Below are 14,309 nucleotides of genomic sequence, written 5' to 3' on the forward strand. Positions count from 1 at the left end.
ATCTAGTATATGTGGCATGTAACTGGCAATGGAGAAACATCTGAGATCTAGTATATGTGGCATGTAACTGGCAATGGAGAAACATCTGAGATCTAGCATATGTGGCATGTAACTGGCAGTGGAGAAACATCTGAGATCTAGCATATGTGGCATGTAACTGGCAGTGGAGAAACATCTGAGATCTAGTATATGTGGCATGTAACTGGCAGTGGAGAAACATCTGAGATCTAGTATATGTGACATATAACTGGCAGTGGAGAAACATCTGAGATCTAGTATATGTGGCATGTAACTGGCAGTGGAGAAACATCTGAGATCTAGTATATGTGGCATGTAACTGGCAATGGAGAAACATCTGAGATCTAGCATATGTGGCATGTAACTGGCAGTGGAGAAACATCTGAGATCTAGCATATGTGGCATGTAACTGGCAGTGGAGAAACATCTGAGATCTAGTATATGTGGCATGTAACTGTCAGTGGAGAAACATCTGAGATCTAGTATATGTGGCATGTAACTGGCAGTGGAGAAACATCTGAGATCTAGTATATGTGGCATGTAACTGGCAGTGGAGAAACATCTGAGATCTAGTATATGTGGCATGTAACTGGCAGTGGAGAAACATCTGAGATCTAGTGTATGTGGCATGTAACTGGCAGTGGAGAAACATCTGAGATCTAGTATATGTGGCATGTAACTGGCAGTGGAGAAACATCTGAGATCTAGTGTATGTGGCATGTAACTGGCAGTGGAGAAACATCTGAGATCTAGTGTATGTGGCATGTAACTGGCAGTGGAGAAACATCTGAGATCTAGTGTATGTGGCATGTAACTGGCAGTGGAGAAACATCTGAGATCTAGTGTATGTGGCATGTAACTGGCAGTGGAGAAACATCTGAGATCTAGTATATGTGGCATGTAACTGGCAATGGAGAAACATCTGAGATCTAGTATATGTGGCATGTAACTGGCAGTGGAGAAACATCTGAGATCTAGTATATGTGGCATGTAACTGGCAATGGAGAAACATCTGAGATCTAGTGTATGTGGCATGTAACTGGCAGTGGAGAAACATCTGAGATCTAGTGTATGTGGCATGTAACTGGCAGTGGAGAAACATCTGAGATCTAGTATATGTGGCATGTAACTGGCAGTGGAGAAACATCTGAGATCTAGTATATGTGGCATGTAACTGGCAGTGGAGAAACATCTGAGATCTAGTGTATGTGGCATGTAACTGGCAGTGGAGAAACATCTGAGATCTAGTATATGTGGCATGTAACTGGCAGTGGAGAAACATCTGAGATCTAGTGTATGTGGCATGTAACTGGCAGTGGAGAAACATCTGAGATCTAGTATATGTGGCATGTAACTGGCAGTGGAGAAACATCTGAGATCTAGTGTATGTGGCATGTAACTGGCAGTGGAGAAACATCTGAGATCTAGTATATGTGGCATGTAACTGGCAGTGGAGAAACATCTGAGATCTAGTATATGTGGCATGTAACTGGCAGTGGAGAAACATCTGAGATCTAGTATATGTGGCATGTAACTGGCAGTGGAGAAACATCTGAGATCTAGTGTATGTGGCATGTAACTGGCAGTGGAGAAACATCTGAGATCTAGTATATGTGGCATGTAACTGGCAGTGGAGAAACATCTGAGATCTAGTGTATGTGGCATGTAACTGGCAGTGGAGAAACATCTGAGATCTAGTATATGTGGCATGTAACTGGCAGTGGAGAAACATCTGAGATCTAGTGTATGTGGCATGTAACTGGCAGTGGAGAAACATCTGAGATCTAGTGTATGTGGCATGTAACTGGCAGTGGAGAAACATCTGAGATCTAGTGTATGTGGCATGTAACTGGCAGTGGAGAAACATCTGAGATCTAGTGTATGTGGCATGTAACTGGCAGTGGAGAAACATCTGAGATCTAGTGTATGTGGCATGTAACTGGCAGTGGAGAAACATCTGAGATCTAGTATATGTGGCATGTAACTGGCAGTGGAGAAACATCTGAGATCTAGTATATGTGGCATGTAACTGGCAGTGGAGAAACATCTGAGATCTAGTATATGTGGCATGTAACTGGCAATGGAGAAACATCTGAGATCTAGTGTATGTGGCATGTAACTGGCAGTGGAGAAACATCTGAGATCTAGTGTATGTGGCATGTAACTGGCAGTGGAGAAACATCTGAGATCTAGTATATGTGGCATGTAACTGGCAGTGGAGAAACATCTGAGATCTAGTATATGTGGCATGTAACTGGCAGTGGAGAAACATCTGAGATCTAGTGTATGTGGCATGTAACTGGCAGTGGAGAAACATCTGAGATCTAGTATATGTGGCATGTAACTGGCAGTGGAGAAACATCTGAGATCTAGTGTATGTGGCATGTAACTGGCAGTGGAGAAACATCTGAGATCTAGTATATGTGGCATGTAACTGGCAGTGGAGAAACATCTGAGATCTAGTGTATGTGGCATGTAACTGGCAGTGGAGAAACATCTGAGATCTAGTATATGTGGCATGTAACTGGCAGTGGAGAAACATCTGAGATCTAGTATATGTGGCATGTAACTGGCAGTGGAGAAACATCTGAGATCTAGTATATGTGGCATGTAACTGGCAGTGGAGAAACATCTGAGATCTAGTGTATGTGGCATGTAACTGGCAGTGGAGAAACATCTGAGATCTAGTATATGTGGCATGTAACTGGCAGTGGAGAAACATCTGAGATCTAGTGTATGTGGCATGTAACTGGCAGTGGAGAAACATCTGAGATCTAGTATATGTGGCATGTAACTGGCAGTGGAGAAACATCTGAGATCTAGTGTATGTGGCATGTAACTGGCAGTGGAGAAACATCTGAGATCTAGTGTATGTGGCATGTAACTGGCAGTGGAGAAACATCTGAGATCTAGTGTATGTGGCATGTAACTGGCAGTGGAGAAACATCTGAGATCTAGTGTATGTGGCATGTAACTGGCAGTGGAGAAACATCTGAGATCTAGTGTATGTGGCATGTAACTGGCAGTGGAGAAACATCTGAGATCTAGTATATGTGGCATGTAACTGGCAGTGGAGAAACATCTGAGATCTAGTATATGTGGCATGTAACTGGCAGTGGAGAAACATCTGAGATCTAGTATATGTGGCATGTAACTGGCAGTGGAGAAACATCTGAGATCTAGTGTATGTGGCATGTAACTGGCAGTGGAGAAACATATGAGATCTAGTATATGTGGCATGTAACTGGCAGTGGAGAAACATCTGAGATCTAGTGTATGTGGCATGTAACTGGCAGTGGAGAAACATCTGAGATCTAGTGTATGTGGCATGTAACTGGCAGTGGAGAAACATCTGAGATCTAGTGTATGTGGCATGTAACTGGCAGTGGAGAAACATGTGAGATCTAGTGTATGTGGCATGTAACTGGCAGTGGAGAAACATGTGAGATCTAGTATATGTGGCATGTAACTGGCAGTGGAGAAACATCTGAGATCTAGTGTATGTGGCATGTAACTGGCAGTGGAGAAACATCTGAGATCTAGTGTATGTGGCATGTAACTGGCAGTGGAGAAACATCTGAGATCTAGTGTATGTGGCATGTAACTGGCAGTGGAGAAACATCTGAGATCTAGTATATGTGGCATGTAACTGGCAGTGGAGAAACATCTGAGATCTAGTGTATGTGGCATGTAACTGGCAGTGGAGAAACATGTGAGATCTAGTATATGTGGCATGTAACTGGCAGTGGAGAAACATCTGAGATCTAGTATATGTGGCATGTAACTGGCAGTGGAGAAACATCTGAGATCTAGTATATGTGGCATGTAACTGGCAGTGGAGAAACATCTGAGATCTAGTGTATGTGGCATGTAACTGGCAGTGGAGAAACATGTGAGATCTAGTATATGTGGCATGTAACTGGCAGTGGAGAAACATCTGAGATCTAGTATACAGTTAGGTCCAGAAATATTTGGACAGTGACACAATTTTCGCGAGTTGGGCTCTGCATGCCACCACATTGGATTTGAAATGACACCTCTACAACAGAATTCAAGTGCAGATTGTAACGTTTAATTTGAAGGTTTGAACAAAAATATCTGATAGAAATTGTAGGAATTGTGCACATTTCTTTACAAACACTCCACATTTTAGGAGGTCAAAAGTAATTGGACAAATAAACCAAACCCAAACAAAATATTTTTATTTTCAATATTTTGTTGCGAATCCTTTGGAGGCAATCACTGCCATAAGTCTGGAACCCATGGACATCACCAAACGCTGGGTTTCCTCCTTCTTAATGCTTTGCCAGGCCTTTACAGCCACAGCCTTCAGGTCTTGCTTGTTTGTGGGTCTTTCCGTCTGAAGTCTGGATTTGAGCAAGTGAAATGCATGCTCAATTGGGTTAAGATCTGGTGATTGACTTGGCCATTGCAGAATGTTCCACTTTTTTGCACTCATGAACTCCTGGGTAGCTTTGGTTGTATGCTTGGGGTCATTGTCCATCTGTATTATGAAGCGCCGTCCGATCAACTTTGCGGCATTTGGCTGAATCTGGGCTGAAAGTATATCCCGGTACACTTCAGAATTCATCCGGCTACTCTTGTCTGCTGTTATGTCATCAATAAACACAAGTGACCCAGTGCCATTGAAAGTCATGCATGCCCATGCCATCACGTTGCCTCCACCATGTTTCACAAAGGATGTGGTGTGCCTTGGATCATGTGCCGTTCCCTTTCTTCTCCAAACGTTTTTCTTCCCATCATTCTGGTACAGGTTGATCTTTGTCTCATCTGTCCATAGAATACTTTTCCAGAACTGAGCTGGCTTCATGAGGTGTTTTTCAGCAAATGTAACTCTGGCCTGTCTATTTTTGGAATTGATGAATGGTTTGCATCTAGATGTGAACCCTTTGTATTTACTTTCATGGAGTCTTCTCTTTACTGTTGACTTAGAGACAGATACACCTACTTCACTGAGAGTGTTCTGGACTTCAGTTGATGTTGTGAACAGGTTCTTCTTCACCAAAAAAAGTATGCAGCGATCATCCACCACTGTTGTCATCCGTGGACGCCCAGGCCTTTTTGAGTTCCCAAGCTCACCAGTCAATTCCTTTTTTCTCAGAATGTACCCGACTGTTGATTTTGCTACTCCAAGCATGTCTGCTATCTCTCTGATGGATTTTTTCTTTTTTTTTCAGCCTCAGGATGTTCTGCTTCACCTCAATTGAGAGTTCCTTAGACCGCATGTTGTCTGGTCACAGCAACAGCTTCCAAATGCAAAACCACACACCTGCAATCAACCCCAGACCTTTTAACTACTTCATTGATTACAGGTTAACGAGGGAGACGCCTTCAGAGTTAATTGCAGCCCTTAGAGTCCCTTGTCCAATTACTTTTGGTCCCTTGAAAAAGAGGAGGCTATGCATTACAGAGCTATGATTCCTAAACCCTTTCTCCGATTTGGATGTGAAAACTCTCATATTGCAGTTGGGAGTGTGCACTTTCAGCCCATATTATATATAGAATTGTATTTCTGAACATGTTTTTGTAAACAGCTAAAATAACAAAACTTGTGTCACTGTCCAAATATTTCTGGACCTAACTGTATGTGGCATGTAACTGGCAGTGGAGAAACATCTGAGATCTAGTATATGTGGCATGTAACTGGCAGTGGAGAAACATCTGAGATCTAGTGTATGTGGCATGTAACTGGCAGTGGAGAAACATGTGAGATCTAGTATATGTGGCATGTAACTGGCAGTGGAGAAACATCTGAGATCTAGTGTATGTGGCATATAACTGGCAGTGGAGAAACAGATGAGACCCAGTATATGTGGCATGTAACTGGCAGTGGAGAAACAGATGAGACCCAGTATATGTGGCATGTAACTGGCAGTGGAGAAACATCTGAGATCTAGTGTATGTGGCATGTAACTGGCAGTGGAGAAACATGTGAGATCTAGTATATGTGGCATGTAACTGGCAATGGAGAAACAGAATACTTATTTTTTTAAACTACATAAAAAGCTGCTTTTACAAAAACATTTTTTTTTAACTCACGCACAATTTAAAACTTTAAAAATGTTGTTGGATAGACTTGTATCCCAGGAAGCGGTGGGTTGTCATCAGTGATGGGCGAGCACTAAAATGCTCAAATGCTCGTTCTTCGATTCGAGCTGGTCAGACGCTCAGACAAGCCGGACTCAAGCGACCAGCAGAGCCGAGCACGCTCGCTCATCACTAGTTGTTGTCATCTTTCCTCCTTTATTCGATCTACCAGTAAGTACTACAGTGCCTACAAGTAGTATTCAACCCCCTGCAGATTTAGCAGGTTTACACATTCGGAATTAACTTGGCATTGGGACATTTGGACTGTAGATCAGCCTGGAAGTGTGAAATGCACTGCAGCAAAAAAGAATGTTATTTCTTTCTTTTTTTTTTTTTTTTAAATTGAGAAAAGTTTATTCAGAGGGTCATTTATTATTCAACCCCTCAAACCACCAGAATTCTGTTTGGTTCCCCTAAAGTATTAAGAAGTATTTCAGGCACAAAGAACAATGAGCTTCACATGTTTGGAATAATTATCTCTTTTTCCAGCCTTTTCTGACTAATTAAGACCCTCCCCAAACTTGTGAACAGCACTCATACTTGGTCAACATGGGAAAGACAAAGGAGCATTCCAAGGCCATCAGAGACAAGATCGTGGAGGGTCACAAGGCTGGCAAGGGGTACAAAACCCTTTCCAAGGAGTTGGGCCTACCTGTCTCCACTGTTGGGAGCATCATCCGGAAGTGGAAGGCTTATGGAACTACTGTTAGCCTTCCACGGCCTGGACAGCCTTTGAAAGTTTCCACCCGTGCCGAGGCCAGGCTTGTCCGAAGAGTCAAGGCTAACCCAAGGACAACAAGGAAGGAGCTCCGGGAAGATCTCATGTCAGTGGGGACATTGGTTTCAGTCAATACCACAAGTAACGTACTTCACCGCAATGGTCTCCGTTCCAGACGAGCCTATAAGGTACCTTTACTTTCAAAGCGTCATGTCAAGGCTGGTCTACAGTTTGCTCATGATCACTTGGAGGACTCTGAGACAGACAGATTCAAGGTTCTCTGGTCTGATGATACCAAGATCGAGATCTTTGGTGCCAACCACACACGTGACGTTTGGAGACTGGATGGCACTGCATACGACCACAAGAATACTATCCCTACAGTCAAGCATGGTGGTGGCAGCATCATGCTGTGGGGCTGTTTCTCAGCCAAGGGGCCTGGCCATCTGGTTCGCATCCATGGGAAGATGGATAGCACGGCCTACCTGGAGATTTTGGCCAAGAACCTCCGCTCCTCCATCAAGGATCTTAAGATGGGTCATCATTTCGTCTTCCAACAAGACAACGACCCAAAGCACATAGCCAAGAAAACCAAGACCTGGTTCAAGAGGGAAAAAATCAAGGTGTTGCAGTGGCTTAGTCAGTCTCCTGACCTTAACCCAATTGAAAACTTGTGGAAGGAGCTCAAGATTAAAGTCCACATGAGACACCCAAAGAACCTAGATAACTTGGAGAAGATCTGCATGGAGGAGTGGGCCAAGATAACTCCAGAGACCTGTGCCGGCCTGATCAGGTCTTATAAAAGACGATTATTAGCTGTAATTGCAAACAAGGGTTATTCCACAAAATATTAAACTTAGGGGTTGAATAATAATTGACCCACACTTTTATGTTGAAAATATATTAAAATTTAACTGAGCAACATAACTTGTTGGTTTGTAAGATTTATGCATCTGTTAATAAATCCTGCTCTTGTTTGAAGTTTGCAGGCTCTAACTTATTTGCATCTTGTCAAACCTGCTAAATCTGCAGGGGGTTGAATACTAATTGTAGGCACTGTACATTTTTCTTAACCTCCAATTTGCCATTGTGCACACAGCAACTTTTTCAGGTGAATTCCGCTGTTGAAACCACCTCTAAAACCACATAAAAAACATGATCATGTGCATTTATATGTAAAAATGACTCACTGTGCACGTTTAGACTTTTGAATGTCTTTTAACCACTTTAGGTTTCTAAAACCAACAAGCAGTTAAAAGAAGTGAAATGTCCATTTTCTGATCAGAAGATGCTCTGCACTTCACAATACAAGTTGATTAGAAGGCTCAGAAGATGCCCGGAAGACGACAGATGTTTTTGCTTAAAAATTGCTGCCAGTTTCTTTATTATACAATAGAGTGGAAAAAAAATGAGTGGAAAACCACAGAAAAAACGACTTCATAAAAACCATGGGAAAGCCCTCCAAATCACTGCCAGCCGGAAAAAAAAAATCTGAAAAATACTCAGGAACTAACTGAAAAACTACACAAAAGATGCTTCAGGACAAAAAACCCCACCAGTTTCCTGAATCATCTTCTACTTGAAAAGCTCGTTGGCTTTGCTTAAGTTTGTGGTTCTGAGAGACATCAACTATGCTGAACATGTGGTGGGACCGTCAAGGACCAAAGCCCTTTGGCAGTCTTTTCAGCCAATGATTTGGTAAAGGCCGCTTTACACATTGCGACATCGCTCAAGCGATCTTGTTGGGGTCACGGAATTGGTGACGCACATCCGGCCGCATTAGCGATGCCGTTGCGTGTGACACCTTTGAGCAATTTTGCATCGTTGCAAAAACGTGCAAAATCGCTCATCGGTGACATGGGGGTCCATTCTCGAATATCGTTACTGCAGCAGTAATGAAGTTGTTCCTCGTTCCTGCGGCAGCACACATCGCTCCGTGTGACACGGCAGGAACGAGGAAGCTCTCCTTACCTGCCTCCCACCCGCAATGAGGAAGGAAGAAGGTGGGCTGGTTGTTCGTCCCGTTCATCTCCGCCCCTCCGCTTCTATTGGGCGGCAGTTCAGTGACGTCGCTGTGACGCTGAACGAACCGCCCCCTTAGAAAGGAGGCGGTTCGCCGGTCACAGCGACGTCGCAGGGCAGGTAAGTAGTGTGACGGGTCTGGGTGATGTTGTGCGGCACGAGCAGCGATTTGCCCATGTGTCACAACCGATGGGGGCGGGTACCCACGCTAGCGATATCGGTCACGATATCGCGGCGTGTAAAGCAGCCTTTACTCTATGGCTAAGTTCAGCCACGACCTTTGAGCTCAGGTGAACTCAATAAGTTTTTCAAGTAGAGGATTAAGTCTTAAGTGACGTTTCTTCTACGGTTTTGGTCATCTGTGGGTTTTTTGGATTGTTTTTCCATGTTATGTTTTTTTAATTCTGTGTTGACTGTCTTTTACCGGTTGATATTTTTTCCACACCATTGAATAATGAAGAAACTGCTATTGTTGGGGTTTTTTTTTTTTAGGAAAAACTATGGCAAGTGCCCTAAAAATGTCCAGGTGTCTCTTGAGCTTCTCATTGACTTGCAAAGTACACTGTCACGATGTCTATGTGCTAGCGGGGAAATCCGGGGCTCCTCAGCTGTCCTTCAAGCTACGTGGCCCTATGTTATTCCCAATGTCAGAGATACTCCTGGTGGTGGAGAGGCCTGAGCCTCCTTCCTGGTCAGTCCTGAGCTGATTCCCCCTCTCCCCATGTAGGAATGGGACAGGAGTGTGATGAAACACACAGATAAAGATAGACAAGGAAAAACCAAAACTCTTTCAGACAATATACACACACACAAAGGTAAGCACAGTAAGAGGTCCAGGAGGAAAAACAAGAGCAGGAAGGAAGCTACAAAACAAACGGGGTAAACTCCACAACCACACCAAGCAATGAGCACAACTTTCACTAGTAGGTCTGAGACACCACACCTCATAGAGCAACATAGAATAAACTATAGCTGGCATGGGTGAAAGGTTTCAACCAGCATAAATAGGAGGGGAGCAGATGTGATAGGACACCCCACAACATGTGACCAAAGAAGCAAGCAAACCAGCAGAGATTAACTCTTGCTAGCATGGTTATGAATCAGGCTAGCTCAATGCCTGAGTCTGGCTGTGTCAGAATCTGCAAAACTCCGTGTGACATACACATCATCTTTCGAGCGGAAAATGCCAGAAGAATGGACATGTCACTTCTTTTAATCGTTTGGCATTTTTAGAAACCTGAAGCTTTTAAAAGACATTCAAAAGCCTCAAGAACATATTACCAGGTAGTCATTTTTACATAGGAATGCTTATGTTCATTCTTTTGAATATTTTTTGACAGGTTTTTTAGGCGAAATCTGCCTGAAAAAGACATTGTGTTGTGTGCACATAGCCGGTCTAGTCCAAAAACCTAATAAAAAGACTCTGTGTGCACATCGTGGATAACGGAACGGCTTTATGCTAATGTGGAAATTGCAAATTAAAATACGTCTTCTAGCACATGGAGAATTGCTTAGAGTACCGTGTATATACAGATGGCAGTGTCTGGGGGCTCAAATATTCATAATAATTAAGTTTTTGTAATTTATTATAATAGTTTTTTCTTTAATTGATCACTTGTGAATGATGTTAATAGAAACTGTGCTGATATTTTATTTTTATTTTGATCGTAGCTTAATGAATTTCTTTCTTTATTAATGTTTGGGATTTGCCAAAAATATTGTTTTTACATAATTTTTATATTTTTTTTTTAAATTAATGTTTCATATTTATAAATTTGTAAAGGAACAGCATAAATGACAAAGCTCTGCATCTAGTCGTTTTATTATTTTTCTGTATATTGGCCAATATGACGGCATTTCTTTTTTTGTGCATGGGGTGCATAGTTATATTATGGTACACAGAGTCTGTATTATTGTATTTATTATAGTAGTTACATTATTTTACATAGGAGCAGTATTATAACAGTTATATTCTTGTATATAGGGGCAGTATTATAGTAGTTTTAGTCTTGCACATAAAGGGCAGTATTATAGTGGTTATATTCTTGTATATAGGGGCAGTATTATAGTAGTTATATTCTTGTACATAGGAGCAGTATTATAGTAGTTATATTCTTGTACATAGGGGGCAGTATTATAGTAGTTATATTCTTGTACATAGGGCAATATTATAGTAGTTATATTCTTGTACATAGGAGCAGTATTATAGTAGTTATATTCTTGTACATAGGGGCAGTATTATAGTAGTTATATTCTTGTACATAGGGGCAGTATTATAGTAGTTATATTCTTGTACATAGGGGCAGTATTATAGTAGTTATATTCTTGTACATAGGGGCAGTATTATAGTAGTTATATTCTTGTACATAGGAGCAGTATTATAGTAGTTATATTCTTGTACATAGGGGCAGTATTATAGTAGTTATATTCTTGTACATAGGGGCAGTATTATAGTAGTTATATTCTTGTACATAGGGGCAGTATTATAGTAGTTATATTCTTGTACATAGGGGCAGTATTATAGTAGTTATATTCTTGTACATAGGGGGCAGTATTATAGTAGTTATATTCTTGTACATAGGCGCAGTATTATAGTAGTTATATTTTTGTACATAGGGGCAGTATTATAACAATAATATTCTTGTATATAGGAGCAGTAATATAGTAGTTATATTCTTGTACATAGGAGCAGTATTATAGTAGTTATATTCTTGTACATAGGGGCAGTATTATAGTAGTTATATTCTTGTACATAGGGGCAGTATTATAGTAGTTATATTCTTGTACATAGGGGCAGTATTATAGTAGTTATATTCTTGTACATAGGAGCAGTATTATAGTAGTTATATTCTTGTACATAGGGGCAGTATTATAGTAGTTATATTCTTGTACATAGGGGCATTATTATAGTAGCTACATTCTTGTACATAGGGGCAGTATTATAGTAGTTATATTCTTGTATATAGGAGGTAGTATTATAGTAGTTATATTCCTGTACATAGGGGCAGTATTATAGTAGTTATATTCTTGTATATAGGAGGCAGTATTATAGTAGTTATATTCCTGTACATAGGGGCAGTATTATAGTAGTTATATTCTTGTACATAGGAGCAGTATTATAGTAGCTACATTCTTGTACATAGAGGACAGTATTATAGCAGTTATATTCTTGTATATAGGAGGTAGTATCATAGTAGTTATATTCCTGTACATAGGGGCAGTATTATAGTAGTTATATTCTTGTATATAGGAGGCAGTATTATAGTAGTTATATTCTTGTACATAGGGGCAGTATTATAGTAGTTATATTCTTGTACATAGGGGCAGTATTATAGTAGTTATATTCTTGTACATAGGAGCAGTATTATAGTAGTTATATTCTTGTACATAGGACCAATAATAATAATAATAATAATAATCTTTATTTCTATAGCGCCAACATATTCCGCAGCGCTTTACAATTCAGGAGGAACATATACATATCATATACATAAACATATACAAACAAGTAACAATTATAGAGGATACAATATTTAAAAGGAAAAATGGCAACCCTGCTCGTGAGAGCTTACAATCTACAATGAGATGGGGGGAGGGGCAAGGACCAGTATTATAGTAGTTATATTTTTGTGCATAGGGGGCAGTATTATAGTAGTAATATTCTTATATATGGCCAGTATTATAGTAGTTATTGTCTTATATATGGGCAGTATTATAGTAGTTATTTTCTTGTATACAGAGGCAGTATTATAGTAGTAATCTTGTATATAGGGGCAGTATTATAGTAGTAATATTCTTATATATATGGGCAGTATTATAGTAGTTATTTTCTTGTATACAGAGGCAGTATTATAGTAGTTATATTCTTGTATATAGGGGCAGTATTATAGTAGGTACATTCTTGTATATAGGGGCAGTATTATAGTAGTTATATTCTTGTACATAGGGGCAGTATTATAGTAGTTATATTCTTGTACATAGGGGCAGTATTATAGTAGTTATATTCTTGTACATAGGGGGCAGTATTATAGTAGTTATATTCTTGTGCATAGGGGGCAGTATTATACCAGTTATATTCTTGTACATAGGGGCAGTATTATAGTAGTTATATTCTTGTACATAGGGGGCAGTATTATAGTAGTTATATTCTTGTACATAGGGGGCAGTATTATAGTAGTTATATTCTTGTATATAGGGGGCAGTATTATAGATGTTATATTCTTGTACATAGGGGCAGTATTATAGTAGTTATATTCTTGTACATGGGGGCAGTATTATAGTAGTTATATTCTTGTATATAGGGGCAGTATTATAGTAGTTATATTCTTGTACATAGGGGCAGTATTATAGTAGGTACTGTGAGAACACGCTCAGGGATCGCCTTTGCTGAGTTCAAAGGGCACATATTCCCCCCATTAGGCAGACAGCCGAATTCAAGGTGTAACTGATGCTTGGTCAGGTTTATTGCAGTGAAGCATAAACAAAAGAAAAACACCAACAAAATACATCCTTGCCTGTCCAGTGCTTACTATGTGGCGCCCCTGACCTGGTCAGGCACCACTGAGTACTGCACCCATGCTGGGGACAGTACAATACAGGTAATCCAGAAGGCTGACCGAGGTGTGACTACACAGGCGCATAGTGATCAGGTCTCACACATGTACCTTTGAGAGGACCCCTGGGGATCCCAGGAGGGGGCAAAGCCTTCACCTCCACTGGAATAGTGGAGGGGGCCAAAAGCCTCCATCTCCAATCAAGGGGTGTGGTAAGAGAGTCTGGTTGCTAGGTGGCGTAGGCAGGCACAAGAGGAAGGAGGAGCAGAGTAGAGAGGAGTGTGGAGGAGTGAGGAGCATGGAAGAGGAGCTCTGACAGGAGCAGCAGTGCAGGTCCCTCGAGTGAGCCGGTTCAGTGTGCAGTTCAGGGGAGAGCAGGAGCAGACCCCTGGGGCTGTTGCAGTCTGACAGCGTCCGCGCAGTGGCTACCGACGGGGGAGAACGGTCACCTAGTGGTGCTACCCGAAAGCCATCTTCAGCTAAAGAGAGAGCAACGGAGTGGGAAGTAAGGAGACTGCTAGGGAGAACCAGGCCCAAACGGGCGGCAGATCCCGGTGCGGGGATAGATCCAACTTTCCTTGCTAAACCTGCCGGTGTGGGGCCCTCAAAGCCCACACCACAACACTACAGAGTCCGCAGCCACGTAGCCACAGTTAGGGCCCATAGTTCACAGGAGGCAAGCAGCCGGAGTGTCCTGATCCAGGCTACAAGCAAACGGGCCAAAACGAAGGGGAGAGAGGCACCAGCAACTTCCCTGGGTGACCCCCATAGGGACTAAAAGTCGGGGTTACCCCAAACCACCAAGGGCTAAGGAAGGCGAGTCGGTAGTCACCCTCATCAGCCAGCCTGAAGGACACCTGGTTCCAGCCTGGTTCATCCCAGCTACGCCC

The sequence above is a fragment of the Anomaloglossus baeobatrachus genome, chromosome 6, assembly GCF_048569485.1.
Source record: "Anomaloglossus baeobatrachus isolate aAnoBae1 chromosome 6, aAnoBae1.hap1, whole genome shotgun sequence".
NCBI classification, from domain to species: domain Eukaryota; kingdom Metazoa; phylum Chordata; class Amphibia; order Anura; family Aromobatidae; genus Anomaloglossus; species Anomaloglossus baeobatrachus.